The 12500-nt window shown below is 59.2% G+C and overlaps 1 non-coding gene across 1 annotated transcript; it reads left to right on the top strand.

Annotated features, from left to right (window-relative positions):
• Positions 1–11928: 11928 nt before the first annotated feature.
• LOC136670242 (5.8S ribosomal RNA) lies at positions 11929–12082 on the top strand. Its single transcript, XR_010795611.1, has one exon. It is a non-coding gene; the product is annotated as a 5.8S ribosomal RNA (ribosomal RNA).
• Positions 12083–12500: the final 418 nt, after the last annotated feature.

Raw genomic sequence — 12500 nt, forward strand, 5'->3', positions numbered from 1 at the left:
TAGAGAACCGTGAACGCCGCGGTTAAAGACCTCGGGTATCGCAGTGGGCGGAATGAGACTTAGAGGAATGATGACGGAGCCATGAGGGGCCTCCCCTGGAGGTCCCATGGCCGAGAAAAGTGCTCCGAGCCCGGGGTGATAGAGAACCGTGAACGCCGCGGTTAAAGACCTCGGGTATCGCAGTGGGCGGAATGAGACTTAGAGGAATGATGACGGAGCCAGGAAGGGCCTCCCCTGGAGGTCCCATGGCCGAGAAAAGTGCCCCGAGCCCGGGGTGATAGAGAACCGTGAACGCCGCGGTTAAAGGCCTCGGGTATCGCAGTGGGCGGAATGAGACTTAGAGGAATGATGACGGAGCCATGAGGGGCCCCCCCTGGAGGTCCCATGGCCGAGAAAAGTGCCCCGAGCCCGGGGAGATAGAGAACCGTAAAGCGCGCGGGTTTGGGGCTCGGGTCTTCCAGTGGGCGGAGTGAGACTTAAAGGAATATTGACGGAGCCATGAAGGGCCCCCCCTGGAGGTCCCATGGCCGAGAAAAGTGCTCCGAGCCCGGGGAGATAGAGAACCGCAATGCACGCGGGTTTGAGGCTCAGGTCTTCCAGTGGGCGCTCGTTCCAGCGGCGCGGGCTGGATGGTTTAGTCCGAGGAGGAGTGCTTAAGTGTGGGCCGGATAGGTTCGAGAGGTGCGCTGGGTTGGTGGAGGTCCAGCCCCGGAGGTTTGGAGCGGGGCGATGTAGCGAGCGAGGCCGAGTCGGGTGAGCCTGGGCCGGGCATGGGCGTTGGCGGCGATGGGGGTCTTCTCCCCGGAGGTTTGGAGCGGGCGATGGAGCGAGCGAGGCCGAGTCGGGTGAGCCTGGGCCGGGCATGGGCGTTGGCAGCGACGGGGGTGTCTTCCCCGGAGGTAAGTACCGTGGGGGGCAAGCGTGAGATATTCCAGGCCGGGAAAAGTGAGCTAAATTCGGCAAAGCGTTGTTAAAAAGGGGGGTCGGTTGATTTTTTTGTTAAATCTAAACGAACAAAGGGTGCGAGGCGTGAAAATTGCATTCAGCCGTGATTTTTTGGCAAAGTGCTAACCCTAGTGTTCTCCCAGTGGGACGTTTTAAAGTAGGACTTAGAAAAATTTCTGACCCTCTTCGCCCTAGGTAGCAAGCCCAAAACGGAGCACCTCGGAGAGGTAAAAATTCAGAGGGCATGGGGGTTTCCAGTGCGGTGCCGTCAGGACATTAGGGTTCCTTTAGAAAAGACGAAAGTTTGGGTACACCGTATGTAACTATGACAAGCCCAAGGCTCTGGTTCGCCTGTGGGCATGAATATAGTGAGATTTCCGCGTTATCTCACTGGAGGTGACCCCGGAACGGTTCAAAACCTAAGTCGAGACTTCCATGGGACCCCGGCGATGGGAGTTTGAAGCCCGAGGAGTGACGCCCTCTGGGCTAAGGTTGGTGGTAGGTTCGGCCCCCCTTTCTGGAGGTCTAAACTGACTTCCATGGACCCCGGTGATGCGAATTTGATGCCCGATGAGGAGCACACCTCTGGGCTAAGGGTGGTGGTATGCTCGGCCCCCCCCTCTGGATGTTTAAACTGACTTCCATGGACCCCGGTGATGCGAATTTGATGCCCGAGGAGTGACTCACCTCTGGGCTAAGGGTGGTGGTATGCTCGGCCCCCCCTCTGGAGGTCTAAACTGACTTCCATGGACCCCGGTGATGCGAATTTGATGCCCGAGGAGTGACTCACCTCTGGGCTAAGGGTGGTGGTATACTCGGCCCCCCCTCTGGAGGTCTCGAATGACTTCCATGGACCCCGGTGATGCGAATTTGATGCCCGAGAGTGACTCACCTCTGGGCTAAGGGTGGTGGTATGCTCGGCCCCCCCTCTGGAGGTCTAAACTGACTTCCATGGACCCCGGTGATGCGAATTTGATGCCCGAGGAGTGACTCACCTCTGGGCTAAGGGTGGTGGTATACTCGGCCCCCCCTCTGGAGGTCTCGAATGACTTCCATGGACCCCGGTGATGCGAATTTGATGCCCGATGAGGAGCACACCTCTGGGCTAAGGGTGGTGGTATGCTCGGCCCCCCCCTCTGGATGTTTAAACTGACTTCCATGGACCCCGGTGATGCGAATTTGATGCCCGAGGAGTGACTCACCTCTGGGCTAAGGGTGGTGGTATGCTCGGCCCCCCCTCTGGAGGTCTAAACTGACTTCCATGGACCCCGGTGATGCGAATTTGATGCCCGAGGAGTGACTCACCTCTGGGCTAAGGGTGGTGGTATACTCGGCCCCCCCTCTGGAGGTCTCGAATGACTTCCATGGACCCCGGTGATGCGAATTTGATGCCCGATGAGGAGCACACCTCTGGGCTAAGGGTGGTGGTATGCTCGGCCCCCCCTCTGGAAGTCTAAACTGACTTCCATGGACCCCGGTGATGCGAATTTGATGCCCGAGGAGTGACTCACCTCTGGGCTAAGGGTGGTGGTATGCTCGGCCCCCCCTCTGGAGGTCTCGAATGACTTCCATGGACCCCGGTGATGCGAATTTGATGCCCGATGAGGAGCACACCTCTGGGCTAAGGGTGGTGGTATGCTCGGCCCCCCCTCTGGAAGTCTAAACTGACTTCCATGGACCCCGGTGATGCGAATTTGATGCCCGAGGAGTGACTCACCTCTGGGCTAAGGGTGGTGGTATGCTCGGCCCCCCCCTCTGGAGGTCTCGAATGACTTCCATGGACCCCGGTGATGCGAATTTGATGCCCGATGAGGAGCACACCTCTGGGCTAAGGGTGGTGGTATGCTCGGCCCCCCCTCTGGAAGTCTAAACTGACTTCCATGGACCCCGGTGATGCGAATTTGATGCCCGAGGAGTGACTCACCTCTGGGCTAAGGGTGGTGGTATGCCCAGCCCCCCCTCTGGAGGTCTCGAATGACTTCCATGGACCCCGGTGAAGCGTATTTCATGCCCGATGAGGAGCACACCTCTGGGCTAAGGGTGGTGGTAAGCCCGGCCCCCCCTCTCTGGAGGTCTAGATTGACTTCCATGGACCCCGGTTAAGCGTATTTCATGCCCGAGGAGTGACGCCCTCTGGGCTAAGGGTGGTGGTATGCCCGGCCCCCCCTCTGGAGGTCTCCAAAACCTAAGTCGAGACTTCCATGGACCCCGGTTATCCGAATTTCATGCCCGAGGAGTGACGCCCTCTGGGCTTAGGGTGGTGGTAAGCCCGGCCCCACTCTCTGGAGGTCTAAACTGACTTCCATGGACCCCGGTGATCCGAATTTCATGCCCGAGGAGTGACGCCCTCTCGGCTAGGGTGGTGGTAAGTGCAGCCCCCCCTCTCTGGAGGTCTAAAATGACTTCCATGGACCCCGGTGAAGCGAATTTCATGCCCGAGGAGTGACGCCCTCTCGGCTAGGGTGGTGGTAAGCCAGGCCCCCCCTCTCTGGAGGTCAAAACTGACTTCCATGGACCCCGGTATAGCGTATTTCATGCCCGAGGAGTGACGCCCTCTGGGCTAAGGGTGGTGGTATGCCCGGCCCCCCCTCTGGAGGTCTCCAAAACCTAAGTCGAGACTTCCATGGACCCCGGTTATCCGAATTTCATGCCCGAGGAGTGACGCCCTCTGGGCTTAGGGTGGTGGTAAGCCCGGCCCCACTCTCTGGAGGTCTAAACTGACTTCCATGGACCCCGGTTATCTGAATTTCATGCCCGAGGAGTGACGCCCTCTGGGCTTAGGGTGGTGGTAAGCCCGGCCCCACTCTCTGGAGGTCTAAACTGACTTCCATGGACCCCGGTTATCCGAATTTCATGCCCGAGGAGTGATGAACCTCTGGGCTAAGGGTGGTGGTAAGTGCAGCCCCCCCTCTGGAGGTTTCCAAAACCTAAGTCGAGACTTCCATGGACCCCGGTGATGCGAATTTCAAGCCCGAGGAGTGGTGCCCTCTGGGCTAAGGGTGGTGGTAAGCCCGGCCCCCCCCCTCTCTGGAGGTCTAAACTGACTTCCATGGACCCCGGTGTAGCGTATTTCATGCCCGAGGAGTGACGCCCTCTGGGCTTAGGGTGGTGGTAAGCCAGGCCCCCCCCCTCTCTGGAGGTCAAAATTGACTTCCATGGACCCCGGTTATCCGAATTTTATGCCCGAGGAGTGACGCCCTCTGGGCTAAGGGTGGTGGTAAGTCCGGCTCCCACCCTCTGGATGCGTTCAAAACCTAAGTCGAGACTTCCATGGACCCCGGTGATGCGAAGTGACATGCCCGAAGAGTGGTGCCTTCTGGGCTAAGGTTGTGATAAGCCCGGTCTCTCCTCTGGAGGTCTGTGGTTTTAAAGTGAATATTTTCTAAGTCCCTCACCTGAGATTTTAAGAGAATCAGGACCCTCCTCAAGCCTCGTAGCGAGTCCGAGGGAGGTTCATCGTTGTCGGCTATGCGAAAGGGGTTCAGACGCCTCTAATCCTGTGGGCATATGGTTTCTCAGCCTGGTGCCGTCGGGATATTAGGGAGGCATTAAATCAGACGTAAGTTTGGGTAACAGCGATGCGAAACGCTATGCCCAAAGGAGTGGCTTCCCGATGGGCTTGAAATAATGGGAATGTCCGCTCTGCTTCCCTGGATGTGTTCAAAACCTAAGTCGAGACATCCGTAGACCCCGTTGATGCGAATTCCATGCCCGAGGAGTGACGCCCTCTGGGCTTAAGGGTGGTGGTAAGACCGGCCCCACTCTCTGGAGGTCTAAACTGACTTCCATGGACCCCGGTGATTCGAATTTCAAGCCCGAGGAGGTGCACACCTCCGGGCTAAGGGGATGGTTTGGGTGGCCTCCCCTCTGGATGTGTTCAAAACCTAAGTTGAGACATCCATAGACCCCGGTAATCCGAATTTCATGCCCGAGGAGTGACGCCCTCTGGGCTTAAGAGTGGTGGTAAGACCGGCCCCACTCTCTGGAGGTCTAAACTGACTTCCATGGACCCCGGTGATGCGAATTTCATGCCCGAGGAGTGGCGCCCTCTGGGCTAAGAGTGGTGGTAAGACCGGCCCCACTCTCTGGATGTCTAAAATGACTTCCATGGACCCCGGTGATTCGAATTTGAAGCCCGAGGAGGTGCACACCTCCGGGCTAAGGGGATGGTTTGGGTGGCCTCCCCTCTGGATGTGTTCAAAACCTAAGTTGAGACATCCATAGACCCCGGTAATCCGAATTTCATGCCCGAGGAGTGACGCCCTCTGGGCTTAAGGGTGGTGGTAAGACCGGCCCCACTCTCTGGATGTCTAAAATGACTTCCATGGACCCCGGTGATGCGAATACACAAGCCCGAGGAGTGGCACACCTCTGGGCTAAGGGGATGGTTTGGGTTGCCTCCCCTCTGGAGGTCTAAAAATGACTTCCATAGACCCCGGCGAAGCGAATTTAAAGCCCGAGGACTGGCACCCCTCTGGGCTAAGGGGATGGTTAGGGTGGCCTCCCCTCTGGATGTCTAAAATGACTTCCATGGACCCCGGTGATGCGAATACACAAGCCCGAGGATTGGCACACCTCTGGGCTAAGGGGATGGTTTGGGTTGCCTCCCCTCTGGAGGTCTAAAAATGACTTCCATAGACCCCGGCGAAGCGAATTTAAAGCCCGAGGACTGGCACCCCTCTGGGCTAAGGGGATGGTTAGGGTGGCCTCCCCTCTGGATGTCTAAAATGACTTCCATGGACCCCGGTGATGCGAATACACAAGCCCGAGGAGTGGCACACCTCTGGGCTAAGGGGATGGTTTGGGTTGCCTCCCCTCTGGAGGTCTAAAAAATGACTTCCATAGACCCCGGCGAAGCGAATTTAAAGCCCGAGGACTGGCACCCCTCTGGGCTAAGGGTGGTGGTTAATCCGGCCCCCCCTTCTGGATGTGTTCAAAACCTAAGTCGAGACATCCATGGACCCCCGGTGATGCGAAGTGACATGCCCGAGGAGTGACGCCCTCTGGGCTAAGGTTGTGATAAGCCCGGTCTCTCCTCTGGAGGTCTGTGGTTTTAAAGTGAAAATTTTCTAAGTCCCTCACCTGAGATTTTAAGAAAATCAGGACCCTCCTCAAGCCTCGTAGCGAGTCCGAGGGAGGTTCATCGTTGTCGGCTATGCGAACGAGGTTCCAACGCCTCAAATCCTGTGGGCATATGGTTTCTCAGCCTGGTGCCGTCGGGATATTAGGGAGGCATTAAATCAGACGTAAGTTTGGGTAACAGCGATGCGAAACGCTATGCCCAAAGGAGTGGCTTCCCGATGGGCTTGAAATAATGGGAATGTCCGCTCTGCTTCCCTGGATGTGTTCAAAACCTAAGTCGAGACATCCGTAGACCCCGTTGATGCGAATTCCATGCCCGAGGAGTGGCACACCTCTGGGCTAAGGGTTGGTGGTAAGTCAGGCCCCACCCTCTGGAGGTTTTCAAAACCTAAGTCGAGACCTCCGTAGACCCCGGTGATGCGAATACCGAAGCCCGAGGACTGGCACCCCTCTGGGCTAGGGTGGGGATAAGATATGCCCCCACCCTCTGGAGGTTTTCAAAACCTAAGTCGAGACCTCCGTAGACCCCGGTGATGCGAAATGACATGCCCGAGGACTGGCACCCCTCTGGGCTAGGGTGGGGATAAGATATGCCCCCACCCTCTGGAGGTTTTTAAAACCTAAGTCGAGACCTCCATAGAACCCCGGTGATGCGAAGTGACATGCCCGAGGACTGGCACCCCTCTGGGCTAGGGTGGTGGTTAATCCGGCCCCACCTCTGGAGGTTTTCAAAACCTAAGTCGAGACCTCCATAGACCCCGGTGATGCGAATACCGAAGCCCGAGGACTGGCACCCCTCTGGGCTAGGGTGGTGGTTAATCCGGCCCCCCCTCTGGAGGTTTTCAAAACCTAAGTCGAGACCTCCATAGACCCCGGTGATGCGAATACCGAAGCCCGAGGACTGGCACCCCTCTGGGCTAAGGGGATGGTTTGGGTGGCCTCCCCTTCAATCCCGATGATTCGTTCGATATATGCCCAGGGAGGTGAACACTTCTCTGGGCGTGAGGGGGTCGAGCGTATGAGGGTTGTACCCCGTTATGGTTCCTACTATAAACGAATCCGAGCGGCGGGTCCACAGGCCACCGACCACCTGCCCACTTGCGGGGTGGGTGCGACGGGCCGCCCGCCGGCAGTTGTCCCCGTTCCTAACCTAACTCTTGCCCGTGCGCGAGTCGAAAGGGGCATACAAACCCCCGAGGCGAAGACCGGCGTTCCGCTTGGTCTAATGTGGGATCTCCCAGATTTTCCCCTCCGCGGGGACTTGGGAGCGCACCACCGGGCCCCCGCGCTGGAAACGGCCGGAGGCAAAGAGCGCATTAGAGGTGTCACGGATCGGTCTTTTTAAACGGACCGCGGCTGGAAGTTCGCAGGGGAAGAGGCGCTCGGTTTACGGTTCCCGGGCCCCGACCCCCTTCGTCTTCTTAAATCGAGAAAACTAACCGTAGGCTCCGGGGGGGCGAATCGTAAAACCTTTGCCGACCTCCTCGCACTGCGAGGGGGCCAGGATTTGCGGCTTGTCCGCGTATCGGTCCTACCAAGGACCGCGGCTGGAAGTTCGCAGGGGAAGAGGCGCTCGGTTTACGGTTCCCGGGCCCCGACCCCCTTCGTCTTCTTAAATCGAGAAAACTAACCGTAGGCTCCGGGGGGCGAATCGTAAAACCTTTGCCGACCTCCTCGCACTGCGAGGGGGCCAGGATTTTGCGGCTTGTCCGCGTATCGGTCCTACCAAGGACCGCGGCTGGAAGTTCGGTGGTGAGCCCTCGACCTTACGAGATTGGGGGCAAAACCCTTCGTCTTCTGAACATCAGACGGCTCCGGGGGGGGCGTACCGTAAAACCTATGCCGACCTCCTCGCGCTTTGAGGGGGCCAGGAAATTCTCTTCCATTCTCTTCCCTTAAACGGACGTCCTTTACGCCCGTTCGAAATGCGGCATACCCGGAGCACCAGGGGCAGGCTTCTAATCCGAAATAATACCGGCTTTTAGAACGATCCTCCCCGCCACGTGCTCCAGCCTCCATGGCTCGTGGACCCCCCGTAACAGGGGGTCCGCTTGTCCCAGAATCGTTCCGAGGGAGACTTAGCCGATCCGTCGGTCTAATTTCCACCGCAGTTTGGGTCCGTTAAAAGGTCCGAGTCGGTGGTGCCTTAGGGTCGGGATCCTATTGAGGGAAGGAACCGGCCCCTAGCCTGCACCGTCCGGGCCTTGAATCGTACATTTTCCAAGTAGTCAAACCCCCGATTGCAGACCCACCTCCGGGGGGTCTCGTTCGAAAAGCCTTTCCGCGGTGCGCGTCTCTTCCTCCTTCGGGGGGGTCGAGTTCCACGCACCACCGACTCTCTCTCTTTCCCCAAGCCGGGTTTGAGTACCAGAGGGATCGGCCTGGTTGATCCTGCCAGTATCATATGCTTGTCTCAAAGATTAAGCCATGCAAGTCTAAGTACACACGGGCGTTGGTACAGTGAAACTGCGAATGGCTCATTAAATCAGTTATGGTTCCTTTGATCGCTCCACACGTTACTTGGTATAACTGTGGTAATTCCAGAGCTAATACATGCAAACGAAGCGTTGGAAGTGGGGGTGCCGTTTCGAGGTGGTCGGTGACTGGTTCACCTTCCCCCCTCGGCGCCCCCCACGGATACGTGCATTTATCAGAACCAAAAAACCCCCTCCCGACTCCGGTCGGGTCCGCTTTGGTGACTCTAGATAACCTTTGGCCGATCGCAGAGCCCTTCGGGGCGGCGACGTCTCATTCGAGTGTCTGCCCTATCAACTTTCGACGGTAGTCTACGGGACTACGTGTGGTGACCACGGGTAACGGGGAATCTGGGTTCGATTCCGGAGAGGGAGCCTGAGAAACGGCTACCACATCCAAGGAAGGCAGCAGGCGCGCAAATTACCCATTCCCGACACGGGGAGGTAGTGACGAAAAATATCGGTGCGAGGCCCCGTTTGAAGGTTTCGGGACCGAAATGAACTCAATCTACGTCCGTGGGTGAGGACCCATTGGAGGGCAAGTCTGGTGCCAGCAGCCGCGGTAATTCCAGCTCCAATAGCGTATGTTAACGTTGCTGCAGTTAAAAAGCTCGTAGTTGGATCCGGGGACGGGTCCCGGCTGCCGGGCCTCTGCCCGTCCGGACTTCGCGGTGGGAAGCTGCCCCTCTCCGGGGGGGTTGGGGACCCCCGCGGGTCTCTGGGTGGAGGTCGCGGGACCTTGTCCCTACTCATCCGGTGTCCTCTGCTCCCTTCCTCCGCGGAGAGGCCCTTAGCTGGGTCGTCCGCCGCGGTTGAATACGTGGGGGGCGGAAGGGTCCGGTGCGTTTACTTTGAACAAAACAGAGTGCTCAAAGCAGGCCGAAGCGTGCCTTGAATGGACTGAGCTAGGAATAATGGAATAAGGCCTTCCCATGGGGGGCGAGTCGGAGCTCTTCGGCGAGGCGGCCGGGTGGGGCCGGGGGCGCCCGGGTGTGACGCCCGGCGTTTCTGGCCGCCGCACGGTTCCCCGAGCCGGGGGGGTATCCGACCGCTCTCTTGGTCCTATTTCGTGGGTTTGACGGACCAAAGGTCATGATTAAGAGGGACGGCCGGGGGCATTCGTACCGCACCGAGAGAGGTGAAATTCGTAGACCGGTGCGGGACGGACAAAAGCGAAGGCATTTGCCAAGAATGTTTTCATTAATCAAGAACGAAAGTCGGAGGATCGAAGACGATCAGGTACCGTCGTAGTTCCGACCGTAAACTATGCCGACCCGCGATCCGGCGGCGTTGGGTTAACGACTATGACCCGCCGGGCAGCGTCCGGGAAACCACGAGTCTTTGGGCTCTGGGGGGAGTACGGTTGCAAAGCTGAAACTTAAAGGAATTGACGGAAGGGCACCACCAGGAGTGGAGCTTGCGGCTTAATTTGACTCAACGCGGGGAACCTAACCCGGCCCGGACACGGTAAGGATTGACAGATTGACGGCTCTTTCTCGATTCTGTGGGTGGTGGTGCATGGCCGTTGGTAGTTCGTGGAGCGATTCGTCTGGTCAATTCCGGTAACGAACGAGATCCCATCCTTTAAGTAGTTACACGGCCCCTCTCCTGGGTCGGACTCTATCCCCGAAGGTCCCCGTTCGCGGGGGGTCCCCATCGGGGTGGGGGTGTTGGGGGTTTCGGCGGGGGTCCGGTTCTACCCCGGATCGGTTCGGGGAGGTGATGCGGTTGACGGGGGTTCAGTTCTGCGTCGAGTGGGTGGCTCCGGCCTCTCCCCTTCGCGTTCGGTTCCCTCCCCGATGCCGTCCGCACCTCGTTCCGCTCTCCGGGTGTGGGTTGTCCGTCCTTCGCCTTCGCCTTCCCTCTCCCCTCCCCGGTGCCCTCCCGCTTACCGCGGGCCTGAAGGTTGGGGTTCGCCCGGTGGGAATCAGCGGTCGGTGGCTAAACTTCTTAGAGCGATTTGTGGCACAGAAGCCACTTGAGAAATGGAGCAATAACAGGTCTGTGATGCCCTTAGAAGTCCGGGGTCGCACGTGAGCTACAATGGCTGGTTCAACATGTAAGTTACCCTACGCCGAGAGGTGCGGGCAATCCTATGAACGCCATTCCCCGCTGGGGACAGGGGATTGCAACTATTCCCCTCGAACGAGGAATTCCAAGTAGGCGCGGGTCACCAGCCCGCGTCGATTAAGTCCCTGCCCTTTGTACACACCGCCCGTCGCTACTACCGATCGGATGCCTCGGTGAGGTCCTCGGACCGTCCCCGGGGCGGCCCTCGAACGGGGGTCGCCTCCGGGCGATGGGAAGTCGATCGAACCCGGACATCTAGAGGGAGTAAAAGTCGTAACAAGGTTTTCGTAGGGGAACCTGCGGAAGGATCAATAACGGTGACCTGGCCGCGGTCGGCGCCCGCCGTCCGTGCCGGTTGTCGAGTCGGACTCGAGAGGCCGAACCTCCCCCCCGGCGGGTACCTTCAAGGTATGGACCGCAGAAGCCTCGTACCTTTCGTCGTCGGCCGACGTGAGTCTCTCCCCCCTCCGGGTGGGTGGACGTAGCGAGCCGGCTTCGGAACTCGGGGTTATGCGAGGACCGCCTTAGGTGCATAGGTACCCCGGTCCGCCCCTCCCGTTCGCGGGGGGAAGAGTGGCGCCGGAGCCGCCCGCCGGGTAGTTAAACCCAAAAAACCATTGATCGTTGAAGGCTTGATTGTGCGTGCGCGAGTCAAAGGGGCTTACTCACCCCCAGGGCGTTGGCCGGTGCTCGCCGGCCTCGGTGGGATCTCCCTGAACCCATCCCCCCGGCACAGGGGGCGGTGGTGGACGGGAGCGTACCGCCGGGCGAAACTCTTTCCCCTCACGGGGTTAGAGCGGAGCTTAAGAGCGCATGCAAAATACCCCCGATGTTGGCTTCGCAGAGACGGACCGTATAATAGTCTAAGGCCGGTGCGCGAGTTGAAGGGGCCTCACGAACCCCGGATGCGTTTATAAACACCCGAAAGGAGACGGCCGGTGCCCGCCGGTCCTGACTAGGTGGGATCTACCCAGCGCCTTCCCCTAAGCGGGGACTTGGGAGCGTACCACCGGGCCTCGCTCATACCCTCCGGGGTGGAGAGCTTGGCTTTGAGCGCACGCCTGAATGCCTTAGACCGGGACCCGTAACGCAGCGAACCAAACCCCTGGGCCTCGCCGGGAACGGCGGGTGCCTAGACCCCGGTCTCCTAAACCACGTAAGTCTCGGGCACCTACTCGGGCGATCGTCCCCCGGGCCGTAACTCCTCGGTCCGGTGGTGACGCCCAGGTTCAATGACCTTTCCCCCCCTGCACGGGGGTGGAAGGCACCCGGCTTGAAATATATTGGCAAAAATTGTCTCTTGTTCGAATGGCTTCCTTCGCCCGGCCTGTAACGGGCCGGGCACAAACCCGAATACGACTCTTAGCGGTGGATCACTCGGCTCGTGCTTCGATGAAGAACGCAGCCATCTGCGTTAACTAATGTGAATTGCAGGACACAGATCATCGAAATTTCGAACGCATATTGCGGCCGCGGGGGTCCATCCCGCGGCCACGCCTGTCTGAGGGTCGCTTTACCCATCGATCGGTCTCCGCGCCCCCGCTGAGAGAGAGAGACCGCGGCTGGAAGCTCGCAGGGCCTGAAAACGGCCCTTCGTCTTCCCAAACGAAGACTCGGTTCCGAGCCAGTCCACGCGGCCCGTGTTGCGAGAGAGCTCCGTACAGGGAACGGAGGGAGAGCCGAGTAGGTCCGGGTCCACGTCCGTTACGGTCTCTCCCCGAGTCCCGAGCGGGGCTCCGCGCAGTCGGACGCGGGGGTGGCGAGTGCCGATTAAACCCAGCGAGCGGGCGAGTGAGCGGGCGGGCGAGCGGCCGGGGTGGGGGGGAAGGTGTCGCGGAGTTCGGTCTCGTGCCGGGCTCTCGCCCCTCGCCCCTAGCCTTCGGCCCTCCGCCTCCGCCCTCGCCCCCGCATAAGAAACCTCTGTGTGCG

The sequence above is a fragment of the Hoplias malabaricus genome, chromosome 1, assembly GCF_029633855.1.
Source record: "Hoplias malabaricus isolate fHopMal1 chromosome 1, fHopMal1.hap1, whole genome shotgun sequence".
In the NCBI taxonomy this organism is placed as follows: domain Eukaryota; kingdom Metazoa; phylum Chordata; class Actinopteri; order Characiformes; family Erythrinidae; genus Hoplias; species Hoplias malabaricus.